Below are 22,343 nucleotides of genomic sequence, written 5' to 3'. Positions count from 1 at the left end.
AAAATTAAATAAAAAAATTGAAATTACGTTAATCATTACTTGCTTTGAAGTATTCATAAACTTAACTACTTCTTCGTGTATTTCAATCCACTGTTGAGTTAAATCATAGTTTATAGTTTGATTTATTACCTCCTTAATTTGTCCTACCTCATATATTGCAATGTTTTAAATTTTTGCATGTCATAAATTAGAAACATGAAAATAATATTTAATATGTTACGAGAAAAAAGCCATCGATGTAGCTCAGTCGGCTAAGGCGCTTGCCTGACGATTCGAAGTTGCGCTAGGGCGTGGGTTCAATTCCTGTTTGGGCTGATTACATGGTTGAGTTCTTTCCTATGTTTTCTCCAACCGTAAGGCGAATGTCAGGTAATCTATGGCGAACCCTCGGCCTCATCTCGCCAAATACCATCTCGTTATCACCAATCCTAACGACGCTAAACAGCCTAGTAGTTGATACAGCGTCGTAAATACCGAGTAAAAAGTATTACGAGAAAAAGGACTATTTAGACTAATTATTATTTATGTTACATTTACTCATTTAAATTTAAGTTTATATCATAATAACAAAAGATCCCCATATTAGACATGCTTTTCTTTGTGTATAGAGAAGTTTTTGTAGCAAACATAAGCCTATAAGTATAATTACAGTACTCAGTATGCCTATATAGGCCTAATTGATATAAAATTTTCAATTACTTCGACATAATTATAGTACAATCTATTGAAACAATCACAATAATATTAAAAATTGCATTTTAATAATTAGCTCATAATTCATATTTTGAAGGCCAAATTTGTACAATAAAAATAACATTTGTCCAAACAAGTGTTATAAATTAAGTGTTCAAACTATTGCAAGGATTTAAACTGACTACATTAAATATTACAATGGAAAATAATTTAGTTGAATTAAGAAGAAAGAGGAAATAAGTTCAAAAGCAGTTGAGTTGAAATTTAGTAGGAAAATCAATAGATCTATACTTCTGACTCACTTAATAAATTAAGATAATTCACAACTGAAGTGAAATAAATTGCAAAATGTATACAGAATTAGCATCAGAATTGTAAAGATTACAGTGGGTTCTAGCAAAAACTCATATCTAATTCTGAAATAAAAACCTACTGGAAACGAGAGAATAAGAAGGTTAAGAAAATGTTTAAATTATAAAACAAAACTTACAAGAGGTCCTCGCTAGTTCTGATAATGGCTGACACAGCACTAAAATTAGTCATCTAGGTAATTTGCAACTTAATTTTTTTTTACACAAAAAACTGGTTATTATAAACTATATTCCTAAGTCATACAAAGTTTTGAAAGTATGTAATTAAAATCTAGATATTATGGGTTTAGGTGAGGTCATAAGACATTTCAAGGATTGGCGACATTGGGCTACAATAGCGCCTTAATATGGCGAATTGACCTGACAACACCCTGCTTACGATACTAAAACTACTATTCATTCATTTGTAATTGTAGCAAGTATTTATATAGAGTAAATTTAAATAAGAATAACATTTTAATTCATAAATTGAGTCATAAATATAAGTAAAAAGAACGTAGTAATTTTATTCGCAATTTCCCTGGCTTACGACAAATCTATTTAATTTCGCTAAGATTCTAACAATGGGATGAATTAAAAAATAATATTCTGCTGAAAATAAAATTTAATTATGTCTACAATACTTACTTACTTACGTACTTACTTACTTACTTACTTACTTACTTACTTACTTACTTACTTACTTACTTACTTACTTACTTACTTACTGGCTTTTAAGGAACCCGGAGGTTCATTGCCGCCCTCACATAAGCCCGCCATTGGTCCCTATCCTGAGCAAGGTCAATCCAGTCTCTACCATTATATCCCGCCTCCCTCAAATCCATTTTAATATTATCTTCCCATCTACGTCTCGGCCTCCCTAAAGGTCTTTTTCCCTCCGGCCTCCCAGCTAACACTCTATACGCATTTCTGGGTTCGCCCATACGTGCTACATGCCCTGCCCATCTCAAACGTCTGGATTTAATGTTCCTAATTATGTCAGGTGAAGAATACAATGCATGCAGTTCTGAGTTGTGTAACTTTCTCCATTCTCCTGTAACTTCATCCCTCTTAGCCCCAAATATTTTCCTAAGCACCTTATTCTCAAACACCCTTAACCTATGTTCTTCTCTCAAAGTTCTCTCTACAATAATAGCATTAAATAAATTCAATATGGATTGCAATTTTACATAACATTAAGGAACAAGCAGTTTATCAGTCTGAAATTCAAGTATATAAAATTATTTAAAATTTATCATCTAACTTAATTATTACATCTAAGATAAACTGTTTGTTTAAAGAAAAGTCCCGCATGTACTGAGAGCGCTAATAAAATATGAATGATTTTAATAATATTAATAACCTTCAACTAATTTTATAGTATTTCAATTAATATTACTACACATAGGCCTATTCAAAGAAAATCCACACACTATTAGGGAAAACAAGGGAATTTTACTGGAAGCAAGTAAACAGATAGATTTGGAACTAAATTCCAAAAAGACAAAGTATATGATTATGTCTCGTGACCTGAATGTTGTACGAAATGGAAATACAAAAATTGGAAATTTATCCTTTGAAGCGGTGTAAAAATTCAAATATCTTAGAGCAACAGTAATAAATATAAATGATACTCGGGAGGAAATTAAACACAGAATAAATATGGGAAACGCCTGTTATTATTCGGTTGAGAAGCTTTTATCATCCAGTCTGCTCTCAAAAAATCTGAAAGTTAGAACTTATAAAACAATATTATATTGCCGGTTGTCCTGTATGGTTATGAAACTTGGATTCTTACTTTGAGAGGAAACAGAAGTTAAGGATCTTTGAGAATAAGGTGCTTAGGAAAATATTTGGAGTTAAGAGGGATGAAGTTACCAGGAGAATGGAGAAAGTTACATAACACAGAACTGCGTGTATTTTATTCTTCACCTGACATAATAATTAGGAACATTAAATGCAGACGTTTGAGATGGGCAGGGCATGTAGCACGTATGGGCGAATCCAGAAATGCATATGGAGATTTAGTTGGGAGGCCGGAGGGAATAAGACCTTTGGGGAGGCCGAGACGTAAATAGAAGGATAATATTGAAATAGATTTGAGGGCGTTGGGATATGATGGTAGAGACTGGATTAATCTTGCTCAAGATAGGGACCAATGGCGGGCTTATGTGAGTGCGGCAATGAACCTCCGAGTTCCTTATAAGCCATAAGTAACACTTATTCAAAGACAGGACATGATAAATTCATGCACGATGAATAACGTTTTCAAAATTACCACCACGAATGGCAATACAATGATTCAAACGTTCTTTAAAATTCTCAATAACTCTCTAGCACATGTCGTCAGATATAGACTCAATGAAGTTCAGCTCACAGATAGTTCTAAAACTGTTAAAACCATGTTAACATAAACTCCATAGCTTGCTTTGTGTTCTCCAATATTACCATGAACAAATTACCAAAAGTTTCTCAATATTAATAAAATATTTTATTTGCGCTCTTTGTACTTTTTAGTTGAAACAAAATACAGCCGAGGGAACAGATTTTATCTCATTAACACATATTTCTTCTTGTATTTTAGAGCTCAAATTTCGGAATTATAGTTCAGCTGAAGATATAATGTTTTGCAGAATGTTAATGGCATAAGTAGTTCATATTCTTACGATAATTTAGCAGTATTTTTAATTATTATATACGTACATAAATGGTCAATATTTATTAACTCATTATTTTTAACTTCTTCGGAACTAAGGGGAATGAAGTTACAGGAGAATGAAGAAAGTCACATATCGCAGAACTGCACCTCACATATTTGAGAACATTAAATCCAGACGTTTGAGATGGGCAGGGCGTGTAGCACGTATGGGTGAATTCAGAAATGCATATAGAGAGTTAGTTGGGAGGCCAGAGGGAAAAAGACATTTGGGAAGACCGAGACGTGGATGACAGGATAATATTAAAATGGATGTGACGGAGGTGAGATATGAAGATAGGGACGGAGGTGAGATATGAAGATAGGGACGTGATTAATATTTCTCAGAATAGAGATCGATGGCGTGATTATGTGAGGGCGGTAATGAACCTTCGGGTTCTCTAAAAGCCATTTGTAAGTAAGTATAATTTTTTAACTGAACTTTGTGTAAATAGGTAACTGAAATTTGATATGTGCTCAATTCTTCTTTCTTGTATAATTTCTTTAATTCCTTAAAATCTGAATATCCATTGTAAAATCTTGTTTATATGTAACATATTTTTCAATTTTACATGAGATTAAATTGTTACTTATTTTGTGTACTAATGAATTTAAGCCTGCCTTAAAAAACCATCAGTGTTAATATGTCTTCATGTAATAGAATATAATTCCCCTTGAAGTTGCTACACTTTATTCTTAATGAGAGTGAGTGTTTTCATGTCGGTACTGTCAGGAATAATATTAGTTCAGTGAAAGGTCTGAACAAAATCAGTCGTTATTTTGTTGTCCCTATTTACCAAAAACATTTACTGTGCAAGAGAATATGTACACTTAACGGCAAGAATATTAGGCCGATTCTTGGTAGATAGAAATGCTGAGTTCTATCGCGCGGTTCACTCGTGTAAACGCATTGCATTTCAAGGCATTGCTGTCGTGTTTCTTCATTGAAAATCGTCCGTCTACAATATAATCAACTCTACGAGGACTGCGTGGCCCAGTGGTAAGATATCTGAAATCCGTGCCAGATGTTGTTAGTTCGCCTCTCGATAAGGTATTTTTTTTATTTTAGTTTTTAATTAATTTATTAATTTAAATGTGAAAAGGCATTTGTTCATAAACTTCGTTATGCCTGCTTGTAAAAATGTTATTGTCCATTACCTGTGGGCTATTAATAGGTGAGATCTGACCTGTGTAAACAAAAATACTTGTTTCACATCCAAAAAAGGGCGCATATCAAATATAAATAAATAATTAAATATACAAAAACAATTTGTTAATATATTAACAGAAAAGGTCTCTGGTGAGGACTAGTATCTCATCCATAAACCACCTGCGTGAACAACTACCCTCATTCTGCGCGGCATGGAGTTCACAAGATTATGGAACAGGTCTAAATTCATGGCCACCTCCTCCCACGCATCTGGAACTCTGTCCCACTATTCGTCAGCTGTCCGAACGGACAAGCATACTGGCTGCAACGAGACATAAACTACTGGTCACGTATTGGGATTTTGCAGGAAAAGTGAGCTGCTATGGAACAACTGAAATCACAGAGTGAGGACAAGTATTGCAGAAGTCTTAAAACACCTTGGTTGGGAGGTTTATGAAGAGATTCATTGCATTTCGGCCGTAGACTCTAATAGGCACGCGGACATCATAGCCATCGACAGGGTTAAGTATAAAGCCACGGTATTAGATCCAATCATCCACTTTGAGAGAAACTTCTCACAAGCGGACGAGGTCAACGAAGAAAAACAAGAAATATATGAACCATTCTTACCTTTCCTCCCTTCTAAATATAGGCTAACATACCTGTTAATCAGTGGTTCGTCAAAGGTAGGCCTATGTTATTTGGAGCGAGAGGTTCTCTTCCACAGTCTACTTACCAACTATTAGTGAAACTAAAATTCGAAGTCTTTTAAATACAAAACATCCTATTACAAATTTTTAGGGACTCTTTACACATCATCCAATATTATTTATATTTTCAAGAAAGATAATTTTTCAATATGACATTTTGGCATCAAGCGAATCCCAAATCCAAAATTTATTATTTTTTAATTAATCGACTAAAAAAACATACGTCCTCTGTATTCAGGATCCTTGTGGTCACCCTCATTGGAGGGTTGATGATTTAATCAAGTCCTTCTCTCTATACATAATTCACTACTTTGTATTCCCACTGTACATTCAGTTCATTTAAAACAATAATACATTTTACGCTTATGCTAGAAATATTGAAGTATGAAGAATAAGAGAACACTGTTTGTGACAATCTAAAGCTGCTCACTGCTCTTCTAAGTCAGAAATAAGTATTTACTGATTTTTTTCTCTTTATGAGTGACATAGTAGGGGTGAATCGGAGCAATGGAACAGAATATAATGGTAAAATTTAGTCCCTGGATAAAAATGAAATGCATGAAGTTTTGATTTTTCCTGCTATTCTCCTCCTATCACTCGATTTTACACTATGCCTCATGAAGAAATCTATAATTACTACTTATAGGTAAAGACAGTGACACTCTACGCTTTCTTGTAACAAAGTTCGCTCGGGAAACTAAAGTAAAGACAAAAATAAACATTTTTTATGGATCCCAAATTCGTGAGCTAATTTTACTTACTTACAAATGGCTTTTAAGGAACCCGAAATTTCATTGCCGCCCTCAAGTAAGCCTGCCATCGGTACCTATTCTGAGCAAGATAAATCCAGGCCTTAGCATCATATCCCAGCTCCCTCAAATTCATTTTAATATTATCCGCCCAACTACGTCTCGATTTGCCCAAAGAGCTTTTTCCTAGATCTTCTAACTAACACTCTATATATGCATTTCTGGATTTTCCCATATATACGTGCTACATGCCCTGCCCATCTCAAACTTCTGGATTTAATGTTTCTAATTACAGTATGTTAGTGAAGAACACAATGCGTGCAGTTCTGCTTTGTGTAACTTTCTCCATTCTCCTGTAACTTCATCCTTTTTAGTCCCAAATATTTTCCTAAGCACCTCACAAAAGCTGACATTTCCCATATTTATTCTGCTTCTAATTTCCTCCCGATTGTCATTTATATTTTTGTTACTGTTGCTCCAAGGTATTTCAATTTTTCAAAAGATAAATTTCCAATTTTCATATTCCCATTTCATACTACGTTCTGATCACGAGAGATAATCATATACTTTACCTTTTCGGGATTTAATTCCAAATATATCTCTTTACTTGCTTCAAGTAAAATTCCTGTGTTTTTCCTAATAATTTGTGGACTTTCTCCTAACGTATTCACGTCATCCGCATAAACAAGCAGGTGATGTAACCCGTTGAATTACAAACCCTTTCTGTTTCCTGGACTTTTCTTTTTAACTTTCCTTTAGAATATATTAGGAAAGGTAATAGTGCATCTCCTTGCTTTAGCCTGTAGTGAATTGGAAAAGCGTCAGACAGAAACTGGCCTGTAATTCGTGAGCTCATGCGAGACAAAAACTTCCCACTGGTGTTTTACGAATTGTAAACGTCAGTATAGCTGACGCATAAGAAAGAGATGAAACACTTTCTGAGCAAGAACAAATCAAAGAAATTAAAGAAAATTGCAGAGGAATTGTTTCAAAACTTTAAAAGCTAGTTTGTTCGAATAGAACCAGTGTAAAAGTACATTTTCTCAACATTTTTATTGATTACTTCCCTGCAGATCTTAGTGCAGTGATTGAGGAACTGGGTAAAGGACTTCATCAATACTAGGCCTATAGAACAATGAAAACTTGACATATAGCCTATTAGGATTTGATTATGATTGACAAATACAGCTTCTGTTTGAAAATACACACTTGTCACCAGGATAGCAGAACTTGGAAAAAGATAAAAGTCGAAATTTATAGTGATATGGATACAACTGCTATATTTCTGAATATTTTTCTCATACTAAAGACAGAATTAAACATATATGGAAACTGTATTGGCTCAGCTGTATTATTGTGAAAATAAGTGTATATTTAAATACCAAAATGTTATTTAAATTTTTATTAGTTATTATCTTTGTTTCTATATTGTTCATAAAACTAGTCCGTTAGAGTAAAAAATTGAGAACGGATTTCAATTTAGGCCATTGATATTATGTGTCAATTTGAATTAATGAATATAAAGGCAAATTTATTTTGTAGAATAGTATAATTTCTTAGTATTTTCAGTAATGGACAAAGAAGAGGAGGAAGAAAATGAAAAAGAAAATGAAAACTGAGACATTAACAGTATGTCTACTTTTCTTAAATAGTTACATATACAACGATTATAAAATATTAGTCATAGACCATATTTGGAAGTAATGAAAAATCTTGAGAAAACATGTTATCACTTTTGACTACAGATATAATTTACGTTGACTAACGATAAAATTAAAATAAAAGTTTAAAAGCGTGCACACACACACACTTTGAAGAATAAAAAAAATGATTTTTCCTTTTCCATATATTAATTTAATATGAACCCTTAGCTTTATGTCTGTAGAAGAAATTTTACGATGTTTAAAGAATTAACAAAGTTATTAATTGAAATGTCCACTCATGCAAATAGAATACCAGCCAGAAATCTGCATAAACATACATTTTCAAGGGTAAAAAAAAATGATTTTATATTTTTGTTATGCTAATTTAACATGAACTTTTAACTTTATATTTACAAAGTAAAGTTTAAGATATTTGTAAAGTCGATGAAGTTATGCTTAAAATTTCCTGCCATGTAAACAAACTATCAGCCAGCAATATGGAATTTTATCATTCATTTTCTCAAAACTACATATTTTAAAACTCTAAATTATACATGGGCACAATTTTCCGTTACGTGAGGCACTCGATTTGAAATAGTTTGTTTACTAGGAGAGGAGACTGCAGAGTAGGATGGGAAATATAAACTGCTGTGACCTGCGTCACCTTATCGTAATCGCTAAGGCGGTCAGTGGCGAATTATTAGGAAAGCGCTTGGTTAACGTGAGACTCTCGAAAACTTTTATTCAATTTGGCAAATTAATTCGGCAGCTTTAATCATAAACCTCTTTACTGTTTCTCCGTCCCTGAATTGATTTAAATCACAGGCGAGAAATTGCGTAACTAGCCAATAATATTCCATCACGTTGTCTACGTTTATTTTCTTGAATATTCTGGCATTTCTCAAGATTACTTAATATATTTGCACGTTCTCGACCTAATATAATTTCAGAAAATCATATTTCGTTTTCTACGCTCATTTGATATATTATTTTTATAAATTTCTTTTCGAAATAATACGTACAAACAACATTTAATTCCTCGTAGGCTACCTTTTTATGCAGCGTGTTTAAGGTATAATGTCGTATTTAGTATACTATGCAAATGTTAAGATCATAAATTTTCTTCGGAATAGTACGAAAAATAACATTTAATTTGTCTTACCTTCTAATTCAGCATGTTCTTTATGACATAAGGAGTAATGTAGTTGTATATTAAATGTATTATGCCTAATAGGATTTTCGAGCATAACATACATCGTATGTTCTCCCCTTCTGAACAGTAAAAAAACTCTTCCTCCTATTTCTCATGAAATAATCGTTTTCTAATGCGTACACACTGCTTTGATAATGCCATTATGCCACCACTGATATTGCTTATGAAACTGATATAGAACCTGCCCACGCCTAGGAACTGCGTGAGGGAGAAACGTGGAATGTGAAGATGATGTCACTCACAGCGATAAGCTCTGTGAAGGTCAGTGAGGCACACATTCTCAAGTGAGGCACGATGCCCATCTCTGCTCTAAATCATACCTTACGCATTTTTTAAGATAATTACATGATATTTTGCGTGGTCCTTTTAGTTGACAAGATCATCAATCTGAAATTAAAAAAAAATCAATTGAAAATTTCTTTGAGATTTAAACGTATGAATAAATATTTTTGTTCCCTCTGCATTTCAGATATGTTAACCAATTGAGCTAGGGCTTGTTAATATGAATATTACTTTAAAGAAAAATGAGAATTACTAAAATGTACTTAAATCTTAGGAGTAATTTGTTTAATACAGTATCAGTTTGGTAGCAGTCGCAAAATCAAAATTTTGAAAATTCACAATTCCAAAAACTCTTTACGTAGGTCAATATTTTTTTCCTTCAGGTTGAAGAGCAATTTTTAGAATTTAATAATATACAATTTAATAAAAACAGGCCTTAAGGATATGGAGGAATAACATGTATAAATCATACATATTTTTAAGGATCGAAGGTGTATGTAACCCCTTTAAAGAATACAAATCTGAAAAAGATCAAATAGGAAGACCGCGTGAGGAATATGTTTTGAAAGGTTCTTGGTTTTTGTTATATCTAGTAAAGAAATTATTGCAACTCCGCTGAAAAAATTCTAAATTTTATTTACCGTAAATTTCATTTTTGAATCAATACACGTCTATTCTTCTATGTGCATAATTTTGTCTTAATTACATAAACAAAAAATTACGTTTTACGAAAGTGTGAGTAAAAGAATGCAACTATAGTCTAAATCTCAGTGTAAAGAAAAAGGTAAACAACGTTTTACTGAAAATTCGTTCAAAGTGTTTTTTTCCTAAACTTTATCTTCCTCGAGGAGAAATTTCTAAAGTTATGGTAAATAATATATTTCCAAGAATAATTATTTCAAGTATCTAAATAGATTAGAATTATTTATCCGGGAAATAACTATACTCAATTTTAATCCTTCTAACAAAATTAACATGAAATATAAATTTATTGACATTTCATTTGAAATAGTTTCCTCTCCAATTCTGCCCTTCCACAACATCATTCTTTCAAATACAGTATAATTCAAATAATTATTTAGTTGAACTTCTTTTACTGCCTCAGTATACGAAGTATGAATAGAGATCATCTTAATATTGAAAACTTAATTTATATTGCGAAATTTTCGTGGAAATTCATATTTTCATGTTCCCTGGCTTTTAAAAAGTAGTTGAACATATCATAAAATAAATTTGACTGCCTTAGATCAGTTTTAAAAAACATATCCAGACACTAAGTCAAGATTTTGGAGAGTCTGTTAAATAAATTTACTCAATTATATATTATACGCTTGAAAAGGATAAATTAAAACGTGAATAAAGCAAGTTGAAATCATAAAAAGGACACTTTGGAATCCACATCTTCAATTAATGATTTTATTTGTTTGTAATAAGGACACAAAGATAATAACTGAAATAGAATCTACGAATATTAAGAAAATTCTAGATCAAATAAGGTAGATCTAACGAGATAAATTATATGAGAGTGACAATACTTTCCTGATCTCTGTATTGTGGATAAATTACTCTGTTTACACTTATTTCTAATTTTCGTTTCGAATATTTGAAGTACCGAAAACTCTCAGATTTCATCAGGCTAAGTTTAATGATTAGCGTCTTACTGTGTTGTTATAGAATTAGAATTCCTTGCCACAATCACATGCGTTAAGCATGAATGTAAATTATCGCGAAAAATTGTTAAAGTACTTTAGCATATAATCATAAATAGAAAAATATCACTGAAATTAATTACAGTTTACGTGCATATATATAACTTAGATATTTAACTCATATTTACTACATAAAACCATTTAAACAATAAAACGTATAAATAGTCTAATGTCTTAATTTTAAAGTACAAATGATTTAATTTATAGGGTAGAGTAGCATAAATCGCACCGCTTCCTAAATCGCACCACTGCTAGTTTAAAACAAGTTACTGTAGTAGTGTGGCATATAGTGGTATTGTTACAATCTACCATATGAACGTCCACCATGTCACTTGATTTCTGCCACTTCTTTGTGTCTGCAGCATGGTGATGCGTATCTAATATAATCGCTCAGGTGGATGTATATTTAGCTAACATTTTGTAACTAAATAACAGATTTGTATGCAAAGGAATCCATAATCTTAAGATGTTATTCGTTAGTAGGATTTTCGAACATGTGGTGATTATAGGCTAGAATGAAGGAAATAATAACTCATGGCGTAGTTTCTGAATTCGCACCACTTTGTAGGTGCCTAATTCGCACCGGTGCGATATGAGCAACTGTAGCAATTGTAACCGTACAAAAGAAGGCCCCAAAAATTTTAACTGAACTAGGAATGCATCAGGTGGGTACAATATCAAGTGGTGAAAAGGGTGTTAGTACAATAGGTGTGTGTTGTACAAGCGCACCAGGTATTTTGTGCCACCTGTGATAATTTTTAAACGTCAAACTGTGCATCCTACATTATCAGCTGGTGCTCCCTCAGGATCGTTATTTGTTTGCTCTGAGTCAGGTTACATCAACAGTCAACTATTTGTCGAATAGCTCAAATATTTTATTTGCCACTCAAACCTGCCATAGAAAAAAGTGCAGCTTCTGTATGCCCACCTATACGACCCATTCCAAAAATTTAGAAGCTAGATTAATTATCTCGGGAAAATGGTATGCTCCTGTTTCAGCTTCCTCGTCATAATACTCATAGGCCCAGCCTTTAGATGTTTCTATCTTCAAATCATTTCAGACAGCTATATCATGAAGCAGCTCTTAGGTGGCTTCGAGATAATCGTGGAGAAAAGGTGACGCATTTTACAGTCTGAACTGCCAGGTGAAGCACATGGCAAATGTATAACAATAAAAAACGCACTCAGAAAGTTTAAATGTTACGTAATTTACGCTCTATTTTTTCAATTTCATTTGAAGATGCGTTATTCTCTTTCATTAATTTCAATAAACTTGTAATTTGCATTTATTACATTATTCATTCAAATACTCTTCAATATGTTCAATATTAAAAGCTTTCCTTCATCCTGTTCCCTGCAGAAAAAGAGGTGCGATTTAAGAAACCGCAGGTGCTATTTACGAAACTAGTTGCCTAAATGGCACCACTGACATATGTTTCGAAAATGTCATTTTAATTAAAAAATATTAAATCAAATTCAAGGATTCTTTTTTACATGAAAGTTAAATGTTCTGGGAATGTATCTCTGTAAAGGAATGCAGAAAATAAAAACTGTATTGTTCAATAAAAATTATAAATGCTAAAGTGGTGCGATATAGGTGACCTTACCCTATGTGACTGGCGAGTAACTTAAAGAAAATAAACTATAAAAACTAATATCGTTCACAACATCTGAAAAGAGCTGTACTGTTGCGAAACGCGTAAAATTTATGAGAAAGTTTGTATTATCATCGTAATACACATTTTAATCCAATCTTGTCATGTACAATATGGGAAGTAGAAACAATACAATTATTTCTTTACATCGCTTTGTCTTGGATCTTACATGCATGATGCCATTTTGTAGAGTCTTTCCGAATGGTAATCATGTAGGCCTACAGTAAATAAAAACTGAATGTCGACGGCAAGTTCCTAACACAGGATAAAATGTGAACCCTACATAACTTACGCAACCTGTTTATTTTCACTGAATACTTTAATTATTGTAACAATTATTTTGTCATGTATTGTTAGATTTATAAATATTAGAAGCTCATGGTGGGCTCTACGAGTCCTCATTCTACACGTGGTTCCGCGGAGTGCAGACTGAGTAATTGAAAGGTAGCTCAACAAGGAACACTGTTTCTCTCGTGGTCAATACGTCAACAAGTGGCAAGAAAACATTCGGCATAGAACTTTGCATCATTCAACTATTTTAAATTAAAGTTATTTTTCGTAAATAATCTATTAAACTGTTGTCAATTTAAAAAAATGGAAGAATTATTTTTCTGATAATTGACCTGATCACGTTTAATGCAAAATAACGTATTGTGTAATAGCCTATATAATATAATGAACAACTGACAAAAATTAGTGTTCCTGTTCTTAACGCTGAAAATATGTATAATGTGTTTATTTTATGTATAGAAAATTAATCTTCATCTTACGATGTTTGGTGACGTATACACGTCCGTTGATGTGACATATTAATGAATTTAAATACTATTATAGTCACAATCATGCCATGGTATGAAAGAAAAATTTCACAACCTCGAGCGGGAATCGAACCTGCGACTTCCTGTTCTCCGGTCAGGCGCTCTACCACTGTATTTTACACACACAGACGAATTTAAGTTAATCTTAAAACAGAAGTAAATGTAAATTTGAATTGTTTGGTTTCACTTATCAAAATTCTTGAATAAGAGTTTAAAGTTTTCCACAAAATACTCGTTTTAAATTTGTTTAATGAAATCTTCCATTCTATATTCAATGAATGCCTTTGAAATTAATATGACTTTACAAATGTTTCATGTAATTATTATTTCCATATTATAATATTTTATTAATATTAATAGTTTTTAATTCGATAATATTCGAAGGCAGGAAAATCATAATATGATCAATATTAAGCATCAGTGAAATTAGTCAGGTAAAACATAGCAAGTTATCAGTTCAATTTTTAAAATATTAGAATCGTCAGATCTCTGAAAGTAAGTGATTTACATCAAATTATTATCAGTTATTTCTGGTAAATGTTGGTACCGTAACTGATAACCACTGGAAAACTAACACTTATCGTTTATAAAAAGAGAAACCTCAGATGATGTATAAATAGAGGAATATTAAGAATTATTCAGAGCCTGAGATTACTAAAATATAAACTAATAATTGTATAAAAATTATTTATTTATCATATCTTTTCAGCTACATAGGCTATTCAATGGCAATGATTGACTAATGGTAAGAAGTTACAGACGTTATGAGTAACAAGGGAAACAGAGGAATTCTGAAAAACTTGTTGCAAAGTCACTTACACATCCATATATTTCATAAGATCTGATTCAAGAATTCGACACCTGCTTGAGCTCCGATTCGATTCCGCACAGATGTTTTAAGCAAAACTTAAAAGCATCATGTTATAGGTATGATTTTAATCTTACCTCGCTCAGCAATGTAAGGTTGTCTTGTAGAAGCGGCGAGTTCTTCCGAAAGCCAACCATTTATTCCAATACTCGTATTTTTTTGTGACAGCGCTGATATCTTTCACGGTACACATCTTGTAAAAGTATTCACTTTTCACTTTATAACAGTACTATTTCTCTTGATGAAGCGGGTTTCTTCTCCTGTATCTTCAAGCATTGCATCTTCACCTCTCACAGCCGAGCTGTTTTCTTCTACGTACATGAATCTGGTGAGAGAAAAACTATGTTTTTACTACAGTCACAATAATTTAATTAAAATCTTGTGATAAATTAAAAGTATTAATTCATAACGCTGATTGTTCAATTAAGATTAGAAAATGTCCTATATTGAAGAAATGGACTCAAGTAAAGTATTTAGACCAGCGTTAAAGTGAGATAAACATATTTCTTCTTTATATAACACAGATTTCACTCTTACTTTCCTACAAATATTGTGCGATTAGTTTATGTATGTTTGGTTCAATCTGTCATCTGAATATGGTATAGCCTAGTCAGTTGGGGAGAAACAACGAAATGTACAATTATTTCTCCACTCACCATTTCAAAAGCGGATAATTAAAATTTGCTTAAAGGAGTCAATTGATTATCCAGTAACTTTTATTTATTCCGATTTTAATGTTTGCCAAATTGAATAAATATATAACTATACACTATTAAAATATTTCCATAAAAATCATCAGATATATAAAAAGAATTGCATGTTTACTCTATCAGAAGAAATTCTGAATACATCTCCACATTTTCTCATTTGAGCAGTTTTATACCATTTATGGAGTAATGATAATTTATACGTAAATGAGTACATAGTAGTCCGTATTCAAATCAGTCTCTCTGTAAACTCTTATATGTTTAACATAAGGGGCTATGTTGTTATTTTCAATTATAAGCCTATGATGGACTTTCATTCCCGAGTCATTCTATTAGCTTCTTACCATTTTTATAGTGTGCTTTTCCATTTACGCCTACAATATCTTTCACACGTTTGTTTCCAACTCTGGCGTTCAAATCACTTTTTAGTATCAATACATCATTCTTGTAGTTTTGTCAATACCATTTTGTAGGTCCCCATAAGTAAAAAAAAAAGCTTTCTTCTCTTAAATAGCGCCGATTACTGTTACATAACTTCTTCTTTATTTACATACTAGCCATACCCGTGCGTTTCGCTGCACTCGTTATAAATAAATATCATTGACTTAAATCTGTTATATTTCCAAATACAGCTTTGTTATTTTTAGCAAATAATTAATTTATCAGTTATAAATCCTTTGCTCCTGAATTATTTTCAAAGTTGTATTTAGAACTATGAATGTTATTACTATGAAATAGTTTCTGGAGTTACTCTCACCTGGAAGAAGGCTTTGTCACCAAACGATACTATTTGAAATATGGTGTTGTACTACCCTATATTATTTAAAACGTATGTTGATAACGGATGTAGTACTATAAGTATAAGTTTTTAATTGGTTGTGGGGGCTCTTGTATATCAGGAAGAAAAACTTTTCCAGCAGCGCAACGTATTCAAGACTAATTTACAAACATATTAAACGAATTATTCTTGCAACAAAAACGGATGCTTCCTAGACCAAATAGTCGTATTTCAATTATATAATTAATGCATACTTCCACCTGGTATTGAATGACGTTATGACTGAGATACCTATGCTGTTAATTGTTTTTATTGTAACATTCGGCTATGACTGACCGAGTATATAAGATTTCGCGCTCAGAGGGGAGGAGTTCGGGGTTTGAGATGGCCTACAAGCCCCAAGTCATGCTAAAGATATTGGTTTGTTAATTATTCAATATGGAGTATTGTGCACTACATAGAACTCTTACCTATTGAGTATACATTACCGTAGCTCACCCAAATATGTAATTAAGCAATAAAAATATGTACTGTTATGTTACTGAATAATTAATACTTAATATGTCCCGCATGTATATTTGTAAAATTATTCCATCTCTGACTTTCTTTCTTCCATAAAAAACGCAACGCAAATCAGATATCAAATTTCAGTACTGTACCTTCTAATATCACTAAATTTAACTACAGTACATATTACTAATTATTAGTTTCGACAGTACAGTACATAAAGTTTTCTGTGCGTAAAGTTTTGTTTAGTCCTACCTTATACGCATTTGTGCTTAGTCCTCGATTCACTCATGAGCTTCTGTAATGACAAAAAGTCTACGTCCATCTAAAGGAACTACACTTTCCAATGATGAAAGGATTATTCAAATCTATTAAATAGTTTCCTGAGATTGCCTCATACAAATACACAAACACTCTCTCTTTATAATAATAGTTAGTATATTATAAACACATATAAATATCATCCTCCACCAGGTCACAAATACACAAGCAGTTAAATTAAACGAAAAAAGAAATTAAAAGCGCAAAAATATTAACATATTACAAAATAGTAACGAAATGAATTTAATGTTTGAAATTACTGTTTCACAGATTATGCATGTTTAAGAATCATAATATATTATATTTCCATGAAGTAAGACACACACACATCTATACGTAGGTACCTACGCACTTAATAAAGTTGAAAAAAGAAAAATACAAACTGATAAGTAGAATTCAAAATCTTACCCCATACTTGTGAACATATTATATCTGCGAATCAGGCTAGTAACGGAATTATACAGCATATTGTTCTAAATTCCACTTGTTTTTAGAAGGGTTAAGAGTGAAACTTGATTTGAAAAAAAGATCCCATTCTTAACCTTCAGCAACGGTCAACGTAGACACCAACCTGTTTAATAGAGTTGGGTAACAAATTTGTAAAACCGGATTCAAACGTTTTAACTAGGTTACATTGTGGGGTATCATTTCATCTGCCTCAGCATCCCTTCGCGTTTAAAAATGTGATAGTCGTTCGACAGTGTTACGCTGTTGCTGTAATATTTTTGTCTACGCTGCAAAATCGAGTGCCCTTTACTCCCACAGATTCCATTTTGTTCATTATTGCAAGCAGCATTTGTTTCAAATGTTACATATTGTACTATACACGAAATGTTCATTATATAACGTGTGTATAAACTATAAACGTTTAAAACTTGAGTTCTACATAGCGTCACTGATCGGGCTACTGGTTTGAAGTCGTAATTTACAAATAATATCTTCTTTTTCATCATCACCATCATCATCATCATCATCATCAGCAGCAGCAGCATCATCACCATCATCATCATCAGCATCATCACCATCATCATCATCAAAAGCATCATCACCATCGTCATCATCAACAATAACAACAACGACAAAGATTAGACCAACTAGTTATTACTAAGTCTTTTTCGGTATCAGCATTTTTCTTCAGTACTCCTTAACTAATTTTCCTAGAAGATTATATTGCTTCGTATTTGAGATAAATTCTGGAAAAATGAAACAATTCTGAAATGAGAACGTTCAACCAAAAAACAGTCTGTATGGTTTATAGGTTTAATACGAGTAATAATAATAATAATAATAATAATAATAATAATAATAATAACAATAATAATTTTTGCAAATCCTTATAAAATACGTATGAAATATATGTGACAGTGTCAAGCATCTAACTATTTACTAAAAAGTGTTTCCTTTCTACTCGATCGCTCATTATGTCATTACTGGTTTTAATGTATCTTCTATTTTTTTTTTAGCGAGGAATGATTTCTAATGATACATTTCGTGAAAGAAATTATATAGCCGTCTTTATTCCTCTCCAGTCTCTGAAATAAGTTTTTTCTTATATCATTTAAATTATTCTTTATACAGAGTGGAACTGAAATAATCCTGCAGATTTTCAGAGCGAATGGTTCATGTTGTATGGAACAAAAAAGTGTAATACCATATTGGTGGAAAGTCCATAGGTCTCTCAGAAAAAGTCCCCCCCCTCCCAAGTGTTTCAAATTTAGTTTTTTTAAGGGTGGACATTGTTTTTAACAGCAGCTTCTGTTTTTACTGTACTACGCGAAAATATAACGCTAAGATATCCTATATTTATTTAAGTTTATTTTAGTGATTTTTCATAATAATATAGTATTTATAAAATAAAAATTAAAAATAGAAAAAATCACAAATAAACTAATAAAAAGACAATAAAATTCAAATAATACGTTCTATAGATGGTCATTATACGTATAATAATAATAATAATAATAATAATAATAATAATAATAATAATAATAATAATAATAATAATAATAATAATAATTTGTATAACGTAAGCGCCTCGCTATCGTGAATGAAATCTTTCAAATATACATATCTCCAATTACAGCCTTCTTGGTATAAATTATAATTTTTGCGTCTACGGATAGTCTTCATCAAGAGCAACTATAAATGCTTTGAATCAGTGTATTAACTTTTAGATATCAATTTATTTATTTATATGGTCTGTACCTATTCATTTAAACACGAATTTCTTTAAAATGCTCTCCTGCAAAAGTGACTTTTGTCGCTTACGTCTCTTCATCTTTTGAGCGACGATGTAAACCATTTACTTTACTCACAGATACTGAAAATGAATTAAATCCGTCCAGTAGTTTTTGAGAAAGGGACGACATCCGTGTAACGTCTTTCTCGATATGACAGATATTGGAAACACGAACCCCGTTAAACTGTAGAAAGAGACCTTTTACAGCGTCACGATACTTTATACACTTAGGTATATCTGTGTGTTTGAAATTCTTAACAGGAAAAATTATACGAAACGAACATAAGTAATTTAAAAATATATATATCTACGATAATGTAAGTCATAAATTATGTAAGCCTAAAAGAATAGAGATAAAACAACTAAAAAAATTCCGTTTAGCATTCCTTCCAGTGCATCCTTCAATAGGCAGTTTATTCCCTGCCAGTGACCCAACCAATTCCTATTTCTCTTTCTGATCAGTTTCAGCATCATTATTTCTTCATCCACTCTTTTCAAAACAAATTAATTTCTTATTCTCTCTGTCCACTTTACACGTTCCATCCTTCTCCATATCAACATTTCAAATGCTTCTATTCGTTTCTCTTCATTTCGTCGTAATGTCCATGTTTCTGCCCCATACAATAATACACTCCACACAAAGCACTTCACTAGTTTCTTCCTTAGTTCTTTTTCCAGAAATCCGCAGTAGATGCTCCTTTTTTCTATTAAAAGCTTTATTTGTTAATAGTAATAATATTCAATAATAAAATGTGTGTATTAAATAAAATAAGAAGCATTTTTATTTTGTGGACTAATGTGAAAAAATTTAATATAGGCTAGTAAGAAATAAATCTGTGTGTTTTCAAAGAAAAGATTACTCCACTATAACTTAAATCCTGTCTGTGGTATACTTGATACGTAATTGTCAAGTTAATGTAGTAAATATGTTCGTATTTGTATTTGTAGATCAATATTACAAATGCTGTAGTATTCTGTGATTAATATGTGATATACTTAGATTGAATGTTAAAGTAATTCTGGTAGTTACAATTACATAGTGAATACTTTCATTTTAGAAAATTTTGAAAACCTTATTCGTAAAACTGACTGAGGAAAATATAATCGTCATGCAATATGGCACACCGCCCTACATCTATAGGGTAAACATTGGTAATTTCGTGGCAGTGGTTATTTCGTGATACTGTTTCTTTGCTCTTTTGTGACCTAACCAATGGTGTTACGAGACCCAAATTTCCGCCAAGGGATTGCATATGTTGTCCAGTTTCCAGAAACGTACAGCTAAGCTTTGTGTGACTATTGTAGTTGCTTCAGTGACCTTTTATGTTTGGAGAGAGCAAGTTTGCATCGACTTCTCAGGCGTACAAATTTTGTGGATGTTTGTAATTACATTACAGGCTTATTACTAAAGGTAAGCATATGATATTTGGTACAAAGATTTATTGTATCTTTATGAAAGTTTAGGAAATATTTTTGGAATTTTAGATACATATGTAGTCGCCATATAGGCTTAGATTTACTGATAGAAATCTTAGCTGTTTGAGGCGAAATTTTGTTGAGCATTAAGTGTTACATTTTATACTATTTTAAAAATTGTACTACAATAGGAATTTTAGAAATCTGAAGACAAGATGTGATAACAAAAAAGAAAACAGAGACGCAATGGGTTCAGTGTAGCTTCTGTTTGAATTGTTATCATGCTAAGTGTCAATGGTAAGCGCTAGATGACTTACTTGCAAGAATTGTGACAGAAGATGGAACATGGCTCCACCATTTTGGACCGGAGACAGAGGCAGACAATGTAGTGGCATCATGCAAATTCACTAAAGAAATGGAAATTCAAAAGTACACATTCGGCAGGAAACGTTATGGCTACTGTGTTTTTCGATTCAGAAGGACTCTTGCTTGTGGACATCATGCCACACGGAACCACCATTAATTCTGACGGGTATGTTGCAAATCTCAAGGAACTTCTAGTTCGACTGAGTCGTGTTCGACGACATCGGGAGAAGCAGGATGTTCTGCTATTGCACGACAACGCACAGCCATATGTCAGTCACAAGACCACAGACCAGATCAGAAAATTCGGATAGACAACACTGAAACACCCGCCTTACAGTCCTGAACTGGCACCGTGCGATTGCCATCTCTTTGGTAAACTGAAGGATCCCTTCGCGGAACGAGGTTAGAAGATGACTCCCTTGTGCACGCTGCTAAAGAGTGGCTCAGACGTGTTGGTCCAGACTTTTACCGTGCTGGTCTACAGGTCCTCGTTCCTAGATTACGTAAAGCAGTTGAAAGGGACGGGGATTATGTGGAAAAGTGACATTTTGTTTCTTAAGGATGCATCTACATTCTGTGAAAATAGCAAAGTTGTAGGATAAAAATATAATTTTTAAACAAACGTTATGCATTACTTTTGGAGTTACCCTAGTAATATAGGATATAGTAAAGTCCGTAATAAAAGTGTTCACCCTTTCAGGGCAAAGAAGATCCCTTTTGAATTTCAATTTTTGCTTTGATTTCATTCTTATTATGTGTTGATATGTATTTCTATGTTTTCTTGCTATAAATATTAGACGGATTTACTATGTTTGAAGTCTTGTAACAATAAATGAGAATTTCATTTGACTTTAATGAATTTTTCCACAATTCTTCTACCTCTCACGAAATTATCAATGCAATATCACGAAATTACCAAGGTTATCACGAAATAACCAACCTTTCAGCTTAAGTTGTAAAAGTGGTTTTTGGCACATATTCAAGAACGTATCCAATCTTTTATGTCTCCAGATTTGTACAGCAAGTTATCGTCTTTTAGATGAAAAAATCGGAATAAGGATATATTTTCACATTTGCATTTTAAATTAGTTTTCATGAAATTATCACGAAATTACCAATGTTTACCCTACTCCACAAAACAATTAATTAAAATGATCTTAGACCAGCGTTTCTCAAAGTGTTCCCCGGAACCCCGAGGTTCCTTAAGCAACTCTTAGGGGTTCCGCCAATTCCTGATGTGAAATTATTTACTTCTTAATGTCTAAAATATAATGTTATAAAAACATGAAAAATAATAAGAACAGAATTATAATTGTTTATTCAGCCAGTCTATTGGCAATTATCTGAACAAAAATGGGTACCGTTTACGCCAATCCGATCATTAATGTACATTGTTGAAATAATAATAGGTGCGTTTGAAGTAATTTAAGTGTCTGCAGCTAACACATTTTCCAACAACAATGCACAGGTGTAA

General features: G+C 32.4%; 1 long non-coding RNA gene across 6 annotated transcripts in view; it reads right to left on the bottom strand.

The window, feature by feature from the left end:
• LOC138701464 (uncharacterized) overlaps positions 1–22,343 on the bottom strand; it is a 1,004,334-nt gene that overhangs the window by 175,639 nt on the left and 806,352 nt on the right. For 5 of the 6 annotated variants that reach the window (XR_011332589.1, XR_011332590.1, XR_011332591.1 and 2 more), the window contains one exon: positions 14,613–14,860. The exons of the other annotated variant lie outside the window; for it this stretch is intronic. This is a non-coding gene — a long non-coding RNA (uncharacterized lncRNA). The remainder of the gene's footprint in view (positions 1–14,612; positions 14,861–22,343) is intronic. 6 annotated transcript variants of the gene reach the window in all.

This window comes from Periplaneta americana, chromosome 6 (genome assembly GCF_040183065.1).
Source record: "Periplaneta americana isolate PAMFEO1 chromosome 6, P.americana_PAMFEO1_priV1, whole genome shotgun sequence".
Taxonomy (NCBI): domain Eukaryota; kingdom Metazoa; phylum Arthropoda; class Insecta; order Blattodea; family Blattidae; genus Periplaneta; species Periplaneta americana.
This window is presented reverse-complemented; position numbering and strand designations above follow the sequence as displayed.